At 41.9% G+C, this 14,816-nt stretch overlaps 1 pseudogene; it reads left to right on the top strand.

Annotated features, from left to right (window-relative positions):
- The first annotated feature begins 3,169 nt into the window (after nt 1–3,169).
- On the top strand, nt 3,170–12,855 carry LOC130021697 (MICOS complex subunit MIC27-like; annotated as a pseudogene).
- The last annotated feature ends 1,961 nt before the right edge of the window (nt 12,856–14,816 follow it).

Raw genomic sequence — 14,816 nt, 5'->3', positions numbered from 1 at the left:
AAGCATAGCTCTTTCAATTCCTCTTTGGGATACCTGAATAGCATTCTCATCCTGTTCGCGTACGGCCCAGGTCTCTGAGGCGTATGTTAATGCAGGAAGAACAGTGCAATCAAAGAGATGTGCCCAGAGCTGGAGGTTCTTCATCTTCTTAGCTATTTCTTCGAAGCTCTTGAAGGCATTTAAAACCACTCTCTTCCTTCTGTGCAACTCAGGTGCCAGGTCATTTGAGCGGGGAGAAAGGGCTGCAAAGTTTAAGAAGAGAACTCCCAGAACGACCACCAACTGGGAGCTCGTTGGCACTATTGCTGCAACATGGGAAGATGCCATTGTTGACAACATTGACGAGGAATACGATCGACTGGTTCAGCACCTCCATGATTGTGCGAGGAATGCCAAGAGAGAGACCTCGACCTAACACCATGCACAAAAGTCAGATCAAAATGGATTAAAGATCTCAACATCAGGCCAAAATCCATAAGATACATTGAAGACAAATTTGGCAAAACCCTCCACGATATTGAGGCTAATGGTATCTTCAAAGATGACACTCCACTGACCATCCAAGTGGAAACAGAGATGAACAAATGGGACTATCCTAAATTAAGAAGCTTCTGCACCTCTAAAGATACAACGACTAGAATACAAAGACAATCTACAGAATGTAAAAGGATATTCACCCAATACCCATTCAATAAGGGGTTGATATCAAGGATATACAAAGCACTGGTTGAACTCCACAAGAAGAAAACATCCAACCCCATCAAAAAATGGGGTGATGAAATGAAAATTTCTGAAAGAAGAAATTCGAGTGGCTAAGAGACACATGAGAAAATGCTCTACATCACTAATCATCAGGGAGATGCAGATCAAAACAACAATGAGATATCACCTCACACCACAGAGACTGGCCCACATCCAAAAGACCAAAAGCAACCGGTGTTGGCATGGTTGTGGCAAGAAAGGGACTCTCCTTCACTGCTAGTGGGAACGCCGACTGGTTCAGCCCTTTTGGAAAAGAATATGGACGATTCTCAAAAAATTAGAAATTGAGCTGCCATTTGACCCAGCAATACCACTCCTGGGAATATATCCCAGAGAGGCAAAAAAGCATAGTCGAAATGACATCTGCACTTCTATGTTCATTGCTGTATTGTTCCCAATAGCCAAAATCTGGAAAAAAACCCAAGTGCCCGAGTATAGATGACGGGTTAAAGAAACTTTGGTACATCTATACAATGGAGTACTATGCAGCTGTTAGAAAAGATGAAGTCATGAAATTTACATACAAGTGGTACTACATGGAAGTATTATGCTAACTGAAATGAGTCAGAAAGATAGAGACAGACATAGAAAGATTGCATTCATTTGGGGAACATAAAGTAACAAAATAGGAGACTAACACCCAAGAATAGTTGAGATAAGAACCAGGAGTTTCACTCCATGACTTGAAGACCAGCTGCACATGCTAGGGGAAAAGGGACCTCAGATAGAGAAGGGAGCACCAAATAAAGGGTGCTGGGAGGATCCTCCCAGGATAGGAGAAACATGCTGAAAGTAGATTCTAGACCAAACATGATTTCCACTCAATGCCTCTTTTGCAAACCTCAGCAACCAAAAGGAGAGAGAGAACAAAAGGACAGGGTGGGATGGGGGTGGGGGGAAGGAGGATGGGAGGGATACTGGGATCATCGGTGGTGGAGAATGGGCACTGGTGGAGGGATGGGTACTCGATCATTGTATAACTGAAACTCAAGCACAGAAACTTGTAATGTGCACAACTGTACCTCATGGTGTTTCACTAATAAAAATTTTTTAAAAAAGTACTGATCAAAAGGCTGTGGTGTATATATTCAATGGAATGCTACATTAAAGAGATGAGAGGACAACTGGAGGGAACTTGAGGTGACTATGCTAAATGAAATAAAGAAATGGAATACAATTACCAGGTGGTTTCACTCATATATGGAAGATGAGTGACTAAAGAAGACAGTTCGGCAAAATAAAAAAAAAACACACACACAAACACAAACTAAACTGAACTAAAATAAAAAAAATTAAAAATGACTAATTTTATGTTGCCTGATTTTCACCTCAAAAAACCATGAGGGAAGAATCTAGGAAAGTGGCTCAGTGAAGAGCCCCGAGTTCCATCCTCAGCACCACCCCACACGCCAAGTGCAATCTGGGTGGCCATGGCATGTGTGATCTCAACCCTAGAGCAGAGTGTCTGATCTCCAGTGCACCCCAACTACAGTGTGTGAGAATCACAACCAAATAGCCAGTGTGTGGCACCCTCCTCTCCCAGTCATCACAACAACACCAAGAATAACAAAGGGAATAAGAGAGAGGAATAAGTGAAGAGAATGAAGGACGGGACATAGAAACTAATGAAAAAACTGGACAAAGAACAACTCCTCAGCTGCTGTCATCAGAGAGAAATCTCTGTAGTCACACATTCATTCAATAAATGCTTATTAAGCTTTAAAAAAGTAAATAACTAGGATAGTATTTATGGTTAATGGAAATTTATGGCCATTTTAGGGTTAGTTAAAATAGCATGTGTGATCTCAACTCCAGAGCAGAGTGTCTGATCTCCAGTGCATTTTGAATTATTTTTGTTTTGGGGGTAACACCCAGAGGTGCTCAGGGCTTATTCCTGGCTCTGTACCCAAGGATAACTCCTGGAGAGCTTGAGGCACCACGTGTGGGGGTGGGGATATAGGACCTGGGTCAGCCGCGTGGACGCAAGCGCCCTTCCTTCTCTGTCTGGCTGGCCCTTCAGCCAATATGGAAAAGCATTTTCTTTTGAAGAATGGTTGAGTTGGCATGTGTTTGAAATATGTTAATAACTTTAGATTCTGTCTGATATTTATTATAAAACTAATTTCTAATCTTATTGTTACTAGTCCTGAGACTACATCATTCAAGACCCACTTTTTTTCTCTCACTACGCTGCTATCGTCAGCAGCTGTATTTACTGATGCTCACGGTGAATTGTTTAACCTTTTGAAACCATTTTCTGTAATTCTAGGGTGATATTTGCACATGTACTTGGTTTTCTTTATGAATAAACTATACAAAGATTATTCCAGAATATTAGTAAATGTGGAAAAGCAAAGAGCTGGAGGGCCAACTAACACTGTTACTAATTTAAAGGTCATTAACGATAATGGAGTTGTCATTTGTTTTGCAAATAGACTTCAAAACGTTTGCTTGTAAACATGGTAACTTTAAAAAATTAAGCTTAATAGTGTTTTAATATCTTACTTGCTTCCATGAAAGGAATGGCTTTTACGAAATCAGTTTTGCTAAATTGTTTGCAGTTAGATCAGAGACAACGAAGCTCTCTGGAGAAAGAGGTCCCTTTCTGAGCGACGAGAAGAAGAATTTTGCAGAGCACACTCTAATGCAACAGTAATTCGGAATCCGAATCAGTTGCTATCATTAATGAAGTGTCATTAAGTTGTTTTGTAGGGTGGCGGGAGAAAAATGTTTTCATTTGTACTTTTATTGAACTGAGAATCCTAACTGAAAATCTCACTTCGAACAATTTGATTCATTTTTAACTGCAGAGTGTCTACCCCTCTCCCCTCTGGTAAATAGTTGGAAAACAGGGGAATACTTCAATAAAAGAGGGGAAATAATAATAATTGGGAGTCACAATATAAGCAAGAGCTCCAAGATCTGCACCATTTTGGAGCAAAGTGCTGAGGAGACGGCCCTTGGCAGCAGCCGGGCAGGCTGTGGAGGCAGATGGCTGTGGAGGAAATCATTCGCTGGCGTGTCCTCTGTGGTGGCAGGGCAGAGGAGCTCACTGGCTGTTCCCACAGGGCGAGAAGGGCCCTTAGAGCTTAGGTGTGTTTGACTGTTGTGCAAGAAGCCAGGCTCTCTTGGTGTTTCTTACCACGGGCAGCTACCTCGTTGTGTAAAGCATGTGTGGAAATGAGAAGAAAATGAGAAGAAGAGTATCCGGAGACTGTCTGCAAGCTCATCATTGATGCATGTAAGTGTGATGTGAGCCACGGAAGGAAAGGCACCCTCAGTCCTGTCACAGAGCTCTAGAGCCCAGGGCTAGTCATTCATCCCAGGCCCACCCAAACTCTAGTGTTGGTAAACACGGACACCCTGATCTGGTTTATCTCTTTCAGCAGAAACTAGGGAAGAGTGTGGCAGGTGGAGAGAGAGAGAGAGAGAGAGAGAGAGAGAGAGAGAGAGAGAGAGAGAAGCACACGAAGATGCCAGTAGACACACAGAGCTCCCGTGGCCCTACTGGGGTCACTCAGGGAGGAGTTACAGTGCTCCGGCAGAGACCAGCTTGTACAAGCAGAACCCCCTGATAGGTAACTGGGGAAGAAATTCTAAATGTCAGTCAAGGTGAAGATGTTTTTTTGAGGAGGGCGGTAGGGGCGAGGGGTAGGTGGGTAGGGGACGGGGGCTGGACCACTCTTGGTAGTGTTATTGTTTATTCCAGACTTTGTGCTTAGAGGTCTCTCCTGGAGGTGCTCAGGGAACCATATGGGGGGCCAGAGAGTGAATCTGGGTTGGCTGTGTGCAAGGCAAAAAGTCTTACCTTCCACACTAACTCTGGCCCTGTCATGGTTAGTTTTTAAGAGAGAATATGTACATCGTATTTGTACATCAAATGTTCATATTTTATGTTATTTTTTTAATTGAGATTTGTGATTTACAATACAGTTAATAGCGTGAAAACATGAGAAATCATGCACATATCAAAACACAAAATCATTAATTTGTAAGGATATCTGCGCACATATGTTGATCACTGCACTTAGATTAATAGTCAGGATATGGAAATTATCCAAATGCTTTTATTGGATTGGATTTGAATTTGGTTTAGGCATCAAACCTGGCTATGGTCCTGGATCTGTGTTCAAGGATCACTCCTGGTGGGTTCAGAAACCATATGGATTGGTGGGGATTAAACTAGGGTCGACCAAGTTCAAGGCAAGTGTCTTACTCTCTTGTATCCCTTGGCCCCTATATGTTTTTATTTTAATAAGCTACACGACCCCATACACATGTACCATGTTTCTCTCTTTTGGTATTTGAGTCTCAAGACCTTGATTTTACACTTTCTAGACTGTCCCAATTCGATGCCAGGGTAGCTTTGCTCCTCATCCTGGGCCCAGTCAGGTATCATGATGAGACCCCCTCCCTTTTTGGGTGTTAGGAACTTTGGCAACTGAAGTCTGGGTCAAGGAACCATGACGGATGCCCAGGAGTAGATATATTTTAGTCAATCAACTCCCAAGTATTTGGAGCACAGATTAATGGTCTTTTTGTGTTTAAGCGAAGAACATTGCTTTATATTAAAATATGAAAAAATATAGGGAAAATAGAAAAGCTAGTAATTTACTTTAAATATGAAGTCCAGAGTCATCTAAGTAGCCAAGTCTGACTTGGAGAATTGTAAAGCACAAAGGAAAGGTTAAAGATAAACTCAGGGCATTAGAGGTGCTCGTAAGAGCACTGTAAGCTTCACTGGGAGGAGAGAAAGGGGCAATTTACCGATGAAGCCTAAAACGCTTAGGGTTAATATCCAACAATATACTATGAGAATATCTTGCATATTTTCTCCTGTAGAGCTATAACCAGCTATATAAGCCAAATACACCATGCCAGGAAATATGTAAGTAGTCAACTTTTGTGTGTGCTTAGAAATATTAAAGTCTTTCAAGGTAATAGACCAAAGAAATATGTGTATATGTACTAATCTTCACATGTGCACATGCCTATTAATATTTTCTGTGTATAAGCATCTCTATCTACATTAAGGTAAAAGCAGAGTCATACTTTCTATACTGAATATTTGTGCTCCCCTTCATAGATAGGTTGAAACCATCACCAGTGTGATGCTGTTTGAAGGTGGGTCTGTAGGTGATTGTTAGGTTATGATGGTAGCGTGTATTGGGTTGTACTGTTGCCATTTCAAAAAGGCTCCAGAACAACCCCTGGCTTCCTTTGCCATATGAGGACATGGAGAAGATGCACCTGTGGGACCCAAGCATCTCATGAAACACCAAATCAGTGGCACCTTTGAGTTTTAGCTTTTCAGCGTCCAGAAAAGTGACAAAATGTGTACTGTTTACAAATCACTCAGTCCATGGTGTTTTTATTTTTTAAATAGTAGTCCAAATAAATTAAAGTCATATTGAGGACTCCACCTCTGGTTCCTTAATCACATGGGTCTTTCCAGTACCCTATTATACTTGTTAATTCTAACTCCAGCAGTGAGAATTCTGGCCTCTGCCACTTGGCATTTTTCAATGGTCCCTTTCCAATAAACATTTACTGATATCACATTTTTTAACCCGTGCTCCACAGAAAACAATTATACCAAGTAGAGTGCAGTGGACAGAAAGAAATTAATGGGCATTTTCTTTTTCTGTTAAGTTTGTAAGCTCTACGCATTTCTAAGTCATGGGTAGCTTTCATGTTGAAAACAGCTGTTGTTCAGGGGATTATTTGTGGACAGTAGAAAAATAATCAGGGGACAGGGTAGGTCCAGTTGAGAACAGTGGCTTAAGATAAAAGTCTAAGATAAACAAGAATTTTTATGAAAGTTTAACTAGTAAGATTTCTATAAGAATTGTCTATTATTTTATCTATCCTGAGCACATTATACAAGCTTTTACAAGCATATTATACAAGTTCTAAGTCACCAACTATTTAAAAAACCAGCCTTGAGCTATATAATTATTTTCCTCATTTAATAGTGAAGAAACTGAGAAGAGAGGTTTATAACTTGCTTACTGTCACATTTCCAGGAAATATCTAAGCCACATATTCGATTCTGACGGTCACTGCAGATCCTGAGTTCTTAATTAGCTTCATTTTTCTCTCAGTCAATGTCCAAAATCTTGATTATTTGAAGCAACTAACATTCCTCTCGTTTGTTTATTTTTTTCTTTAAACTATGAGTAGATTAGTATACATGCTCACGTAGTCCTAGAATTGTAAGTAAGTATCTCTGAGAAAAGATTAAGCAAATATCTGTCTATCTATTTATCTATTAATTATCTATCCATATCTACCTAGAAGTCAATTTATCTTTCTACCCATCTACTTAGAGTAAATAAGAGGCATTACTTAAAACCCTGGTTTCACTGAGTGGGAAGGTTACGCTGCTGTGTCTCTTGATGTCTATGGCCCGTGGTAAGAATGGATGTAACTCCAAAACTTGTGGGTTCTGACAGCTGCAGTCCGACTGAGAAGGTTTGCTGTTTAACCACGTATGTATTCAAGACAGACTTTCCAGGACAGGTTGAGTGTTTCCTACTTAAGAAGACGCTAATCACGTACAATTTAAATCCCAGCTTTAAAACAAAGAAGCCATTAATAAAATAAGAAATATAGACCTAATAAAAATCTACTCAGTTGATAACAGCATGACTACTATATTCACTGTCACTGTCCCTGTCCTCCCGTTGTTCATCGATTTGCTCGAGTGGGTGCCAGTAATGACTCCATTCATTCCTGTCATGTTCTAGTGTAGCCTACTGGCATCTGCTCACTCCAGGAACACAAAGAACATCAAACCGTTCATTCAGGGTCTTGACGAAGAAGTCCGACTATCTTGTAGGTGGGCGACCAGGCATTCTTTAGACGTCCCATAGAATCTAGTCAGTAATGGTACTGCCCAGAGCCGCAGACAGGTGTGTGTGTGTCAGCATGCCAAATAAATAAATAAACAAATAAATAAAAGAGAGAAGAAAATCTAAAAAAAAAATAAAATCTACTCAGTTGAGTTGAAAACTCTGCTGTCAGAAACACGCGCCTATTTATAATTCTGGATCAGTGACCATGAGTCCCTGAGGAAATAAAAGCCATCATCCTGCCTGCTGAATTGCCATCAGAGGCCATGCTGAGTGCCCTGAGAGCCTATTTTGCCATCCTTACAATCAAATAAGTCTTATTTATTTATATTGTCTCCTGGAGCTCTGGAAGATCTTTTGGGGGATACTGATCTCCTTAAGATCAAACCTTCAAAAAAAATCTTTATTGAGACACTACTGCGCTTTACTATACTGCTAATCATAGTCTCTTGCATGCATTGTTCCAACACCACACCAACCTCTAGTTTCCCTACAAGAAAGGCCCAAAGACCTTTCCACCCCCTGTCCTGCAAGCTCAGCCCTGTGCTCCAGCTCTCCAGTTCTGTCCCCTTCGACCACCGGTTGCTTCCTTGCTCTGTGTTCTAAGTCCCACGTATGAGATAGATCATGCCTTTAAGTAGAACCTGGGACCCATCGCCCAGCATGGTTTAGAGCTGGGAATAGGCCATACTTAACAAGAAGCAAGTGATTGGGGAGAAACTCTCAGTGTTTCCGTGCTAGAAAAAGTGAGAACCTGATTTTGATCTTGGTACACAAAGCTAGTAGAACATGATTATGATAAAACCGCGCTTGGAAGTAGATATTTGGTTTACTACCTAGACCTCAAGTCCAGATCTTTTACAGTGTGAGAGTTCCAGGGAGGAAATATGTACTCTGTGCTTTAGAGCCTTAGGATTCCGCCCCGGCCTGTTTCACACGAGGGTGCAATGAAATTGAGATTTCTGTTTATTTGAATATCTAAGCTACTAACCGATACTAATAGAATGACGTATTTCTTTTTTTTGTCTTTTGTTAGCTCACAAAAGACAACTTTGATTCTCATAAGTTCATATAAAAAATTTGGCTGGAGCGAAAGCACAGTGGTAGGGTGTTTGCCTTGCGCACAGCTGGCCTGGCCAAGCCAGGTTCTATTCCTCCGCCCCTCTCAGAGAGCGTGGCAAGCTACGGAGAGTATCTCGCCCACACGGCAACACAGTAACAGCAAGTCTCACAATGGAGACGTTACTAGGCCCGCTCGAGCATATTGATGAACAACGGGAGGACAGTGCTACAGTGCTTTTTTTTTTTTAACTTTTTCTCTTTTTAACTTACAAAAGACAACTTTGAACATGCTAGACTTATTCTGATTTTGGAGTAAATATAATAAACATTCATAGTCACAGTCCTTCCACAGACTTTATTCTTCTAATGTACCACTGGTGACTTCACTTTTATGTCAGCTAGAAGCACACTTTATTTATGTATATTTTTAATGAATTTATTGAACCACCATGAGTTACCAAGTTACCGAGTCATTCACGATTGAGTATCAGGTGTACAATGATCCAACAGACATTCTTTCCCCTGTGTCGTCCACTTCTCTCCACCGATGTCCCTAGGTTCCCTCCCGCCCTCTAGACTGCCTCCATGGCAGACACTTTTTAGCTTCTTCCAGCACCCTATCATTTTTCCAGAGTGATCACAATTTATACAAAAAAAATTAAAAATAGAAATAGCAAAAGTATCTGCTTACCTAGCATCAGGATGATTTTCTGTTGTCTTGTTTTAGGCCACACCTGGTGATCAGGACTTACTCCTGCTCTGCATTCAGGGTCATTCTTGGCAGGGCTTTGGGGACCCTATGGGGTCTTGGGGATCGATCTTAGGTTGGTTGCACATAAGGAAAGCACCCTAACCAGTAGAGTCTCTCTTTGGCCCAAAATGGTGATTTCTTTTTCTTTCTTTCTTTCTTTCTTTCTTTCTTTCTTTCTTTCTTTCTTTCTTTCTTTCTTTCTTTCTTTCTTTCTTTCTCCCTCTCCCTTTCTCTCTCTCTCTTTCTTTCTTTCTTTCTTTCTTTCTTTCTTTCTTTCTTTCTTTCTTTTTTTATGCAATCATCATGAGATACAGTACAAACTTTCATGATCAAGTTTCAGTCATACAATGATCAAACACCCATCCCTCCACCAGTGTGCATTTCCCACCACCAATGTCCCCAGTATCCCTCCCGCCACTCCGACTTATCCCACCTCTGCCTCTGTGGCAGGTACATTCCTTCTTACCCTCTCTCTATTTTTGGGTTTGCAATACAGGTACTGAGAGGCATGATGGTGATTTCTTTTTTTTAATTAATGAATTTATTTTTAAAATTTTTATTTGTGAAACACCATGAGGTACAGTTGTAGACTTACAAATTTTTGTGCTTGGGTTTCATCCCTCTACCAGTTCCCATTCTCCACCACGATGGTGATTTCTTAATGACCGTTTCCTTAGGCCAGTATCTTCAGTTATTATCGACCCCCCCACCCCAGTTTTTATTGTGGTGCTTTGCTGTATTCACAATGCTGTTAATTACTATTTCAGCATAGAGTGTTCAGAATTCCACCCACCACCAGCCTCAATTTTCTGCCCATAATGAGAATAGCAAATTTCTGTCTCTCGTCACCTCTCTCTCCCACTTGTAGAGCATGTGGCGGAGAGGTGGAGAAATTAATACTCCTCATAAAGCTGCCCAGAGAAAGTCAGCAATCAGAAATTTAGGCTTACAGCAGCTGCAGGGCTTCATTTCCTCACGGTATTTAATGAAACTGTGCAGTTTATGAGGTCTCACACTTTCCCTGCAGTTCTGCACTTTCTGCTGAAGTCATGGGAACGTAGATGCCTGCCCTTATGTCAGGCAGCTTGTTAGGTAAAAAGGAACGAACTTCCTGGGCAGAGAGCCCAGGGCCATACAGCTGGAGTTAGAACTCAACTTGAAGATTACTCACTCAGCTTCGAGAACACAGGTAATTTCTTGGGGTAAAATTTATGGCTTAATCCGTTTTATAGCTGTGGTGCTTAGAATCAATTCCTAATATAGTTCTCTTTTCTGCCAAACTGAATTTAATCTGTACCCTTTCTCTCTTTTTTATTGTATTTGGTTGGCTAAGCATGGAAAATCATGTCTTCCCTCTTTTGTCTAAAATTCATTTCATTTCATTTCATCATCCTGTTAATCGTCGATTGCCTCGAGCAGGCCCCAGTAACGTCTCTTTCATCCTAGCCCTGAGATTATATTCAGGGCTCTTTAGGAGAATGAGACCCATCATTGTTACTGGTATTTGGCATATTTGGTAGGCCACGGGGAGTTTGCCAGACTCTGCCCTGTGGGCAGGCTACATTCGACAGCCTGCAAGTTTGTCCAAAGTAGAAATGAGATAATAAGATGTCGCGCGGCCGCGAATGCGGCCGCGCGGTTCCGGGATCTGGATTTTATAGTCTCTGAGTCTTGGCCGCTGATGGGATTACACGGCGCCAGGGGGCCAGGTGGTGACCCCCGCCTACTGGAATTTGGAGGATCTGGGTGGAAGATGCTCGACTCCAATTCGAGTAGGCTTGGAGGTCTCGGCCCCGGAACCCGCGTGGCTTTGTCCCTCTGCCAGTACCTTCAGGTGTGCGGAGAGTGGTCTCAGCATGTCTAAAATTAATTATGAAAATTCATGATTGCACAAATATATATTATGTGCATGGTTTACACTTATAAGTGTAATTGTAAGTTGAAATTTTTCCAAAGAAGTCTAGACAAGATTATCCTCGCCTCTGCCCTTACCCCACTGCCTAAATATAAGATCTGCTTTTCGTTTCCCCCGAAAGCCCAATCCTTACTTTGGGTAGGTTTTAAAACCTACAGCTTTAGAGCTTGCCTTTCAAATAGATATTTCCACTTGCATTTACAGGTTATTTTCAACATAGGAGTGTCCAGTGGGTAATTTATACCGGGTCTTTATAAAACAAAAGCAAACAATGTGGCAGATATAACGGCCGTGAAGATGAGAAAGCTGACAAGCGCACCTGCAAGTCTGACATGCACATCTACAGTTGAGTACGTGGCCAAAGAAGATTGTGGGTTGAAATGGGGTCCCGACCTGCAGGACTCCACCTATGAGGGGTATCCTGGGTGAGGGGGCTTCAGAATGAGAAGGAATGGACACATGTCTTGGATGGAAGGTGTGTGATGAGCTTTATTGTCTGCAAGGCACGTAAATACCTTAAGGTGGCATGCGCTGAACAGAATGCACTGACCTCTGTCATAGCTAATGCTCAGTGGACAGTGGACGGACAGTCAAGATAGCCGTATAAGGAGTGGAGAGTTACAGAGGGGCTAGCCAGATTGCATCATCCAAGGGCCGCGTGGTGGGGTGCCGTGTGCTTGTGAGGAATGTACAGGCCCTCAAAGCCAAGATGGAGACCTCTGGCTCCCCACAGAAGATGAACTAAAAAGGCAACTCGTGAATCCAGAGCAACTTCCTGCATATAATGCCCCACCTATTTGGTACAAGTATGTTCAGGAACAGCCTGGTCATTTACAAATGGGCTTTGTATCCATCCATTCTACAACTGGTTGTTATGTAGGTTGGTGCAAGGGTGAGCATATCTTGGTGAAAAATTGGATACTAGATACAGCACAATTTGGAAAAGATGCATATGACTCTCTGAAGGTGTCCTTCCCAAGATCCATCCCAAGATCTTCTTATCCCAAGATTTCCTTCCAAAAATTGGAAGGAAAATTACGTTTTCAGGATTGGCAGGCTTGGTTTTGACAAGAAAAGGTTCTAAGTTTGAGAAAATTGCCTATCCACTTGGACTGGCCACTTTAGGAGCTACCCAGTTCAGTCAGTAATAATTGCAAAGGTAACTCGGAAAAGGGCATATGCTGTAAGCCAGCAAATTTATGAACAGTTCAATCATTGTACACAAAAAAATACACCAATGAGTCTCTTCTTGTACCTAAAGCCAATACCAAGCTACAAAGTTCTACTGAAAAGAAAATATCTGCTAAAACAACTCATGATCTGAAACACTCAGTATCTTTGGTGACAGAACTCAGCATGGAGACCAAGACCAAATCAGAACCCACATCAGGTGCTGCACAGTTCATGCCTGACCCCAAGCTCATAGACCACGGCAGTCCTATCCAGAAGATGCAGATATGTACAGCACAAGAAGCTGGAATAGTCTGCATGGAAAACCACAAGATGTGTGACCTTGAAAATACTGATGAAGAAAACCTTGTAGCGGGTAGCTTTAATAAATAGTATAATTTAAACCAAATGTCCCCTTGCATCTTCTAATAATATGTAGTATGTGTGACTAATTACATGAGTGATTAAAACACAAACTGAATAAAATCTAAACACATTAAATTATGATAAGGGTAGAGGAAGAAGTATAAGATACAGTTGACGGCTTTTAAGGGTATTTAGAAATAGCAAATACATGTTATATCAATGAGCCTGAATTATGTATATATATATACATAATTATGCATATATATGTGCGTGTATTTGTATTTCTTTAGATTTTCTAGATTACTGTTACCTAAATTTGAAGACACCTGGGCATATGGAAGGATGCATTTCCCCACATATGTGCCCTTTTTCATGATTCAGTGGTAGAATAAAATATCTCTATTTTGTGTCTCTTGGGGAAAAAAAAGGCAAACAATGCAACCCTTTATAAAAGATGGCATGTGCCTCCAAGGGTTTTCTGGTTCATTTTGGCACCCATTGACTACCAATTCTCCTTTTTCAAAAACGTGCCTGTTCGTTTTATAAAAACTGGTTCTTGTGACCATGTCGGCAAGATGGTTGTTTGATGGCATGTGTCTGTGCTCTTCCAATCTGCCTGTTGGTTGTCAATAAAGCTGGTTTTCTTTTTTTCTGTTTTTGGGGCTGGACCTAGTGGTGCTCAGGGCTGATTCTTGGCTCTGCACACAGGGATCACTCCTGGTGGGACGTGGGGACTATCAGTGGTCCAGAGGTTGGACAGGAGTCTGCCACATGCAAGGCAATTGATGTAACCTCTGTATTATCTCTTTGGCCAAAATTGACACATATTAATCATAATAGATTGCCAAATTTTCCTCCACTGAAGGTTAAATTTATTTATATTATTATTATTATTATTTTTGGCTTTTTGGGTCACACCCGGCAATGCACAGGGGTTACTTCTGGCTCTGCACTCAGGAATTATCCCTGGCGGTGCTCAGGGGACCACATGGGATGCTGGGAATCGAACCCGGGTCAGCCGCGTGCAAGGCAAACACCCTACCCGCTGTGCTATTGCTCCAGCCCCATTGAAGGTTAAATTTATACTCATTAAAATAAGTAAGTGCTCATTTTTATCACACCATAATAAAGCATATTATCAAATGTTTATATTTTTTACTTAAATGTGTATCACTATCACTATCACCCCATTGTTCATCGATTTGCTCAAGCGGGCAGTAACGTCTCCATTCGTCCCTGTCACGTGCTAGTGTAGCCCAATGACATATTGGGGGCTCTTTCAGGATCAGGGGAATGAGGACCATCATTGTTACTGTTTTTGGCATATCAAGTACACCATGGGTAGCTTGCCAGGCTCTGCTGTGCGGGCGGGATACTCGGTAGCTTGCCGGGCTCTCAGAGAGGAATGGAGGCTTTTGGGGCAGCCTCTAATCATTCTTTACAGGTGTTCCCAGTCAGCATATATGTGGGCAAGATACTCTCGGTAGCCTGTCGGGTTCTCTGAGAACGAGACCTAGACAATAAGAGGTTGTGCGGCCACAAATGCGGCCGTGCGCTTCCAGGGACTTGGTTTTATAGTCTCTGGATCCTGGCTGTTGATGGGGTTACATGTCAGTTGATGGGTGTAACTGTCTAGCTACTGGAAGATGGGAGATCTGGGTAGAGGAGACCCAGTACCAAACCAAGCAGGCTTGGAGATCTCAGCCCCGGATCCTGCACACCTGGGTTCCTCTGCCGGTTCCTTCATGCGTGAGGCTTATCCTAGCATGGGGAGAGTGGTCTCAGCATGGCTGTGGCTGGGTTCCGGAGGTCTTCAGCTGCCGGGGCTCTGCTCAGGGCGGAGAGGGAAACTCAACCCTATAATATAAATGTGTATATTTTTTTATCAACTGTTTATATTTTATATTGTCAAATGTGATTTTGTAATCTATTGACA

Source organism: Sorex fumeus, unplaced genomic scaffold, assembly GCF_029834395.1.
Source record: "Sorex fumeus unplaced genomic scaffold, SorFum_2.1 ptg000002l, whole genome shotgun sequence".
Classification (NCBI taxonomy): domain Eukaryota; kingdom Metazoa; phylum Chordata; class Mammalia; order Eulipotyphla; family Soricidae; genus Sorex; species Sorex fumeus.
The sequence above is the reverse complement of the archived record's forward strand: the minus strand, read 5'-3'. Positions and strand labels throughout refer to the sequence as shown.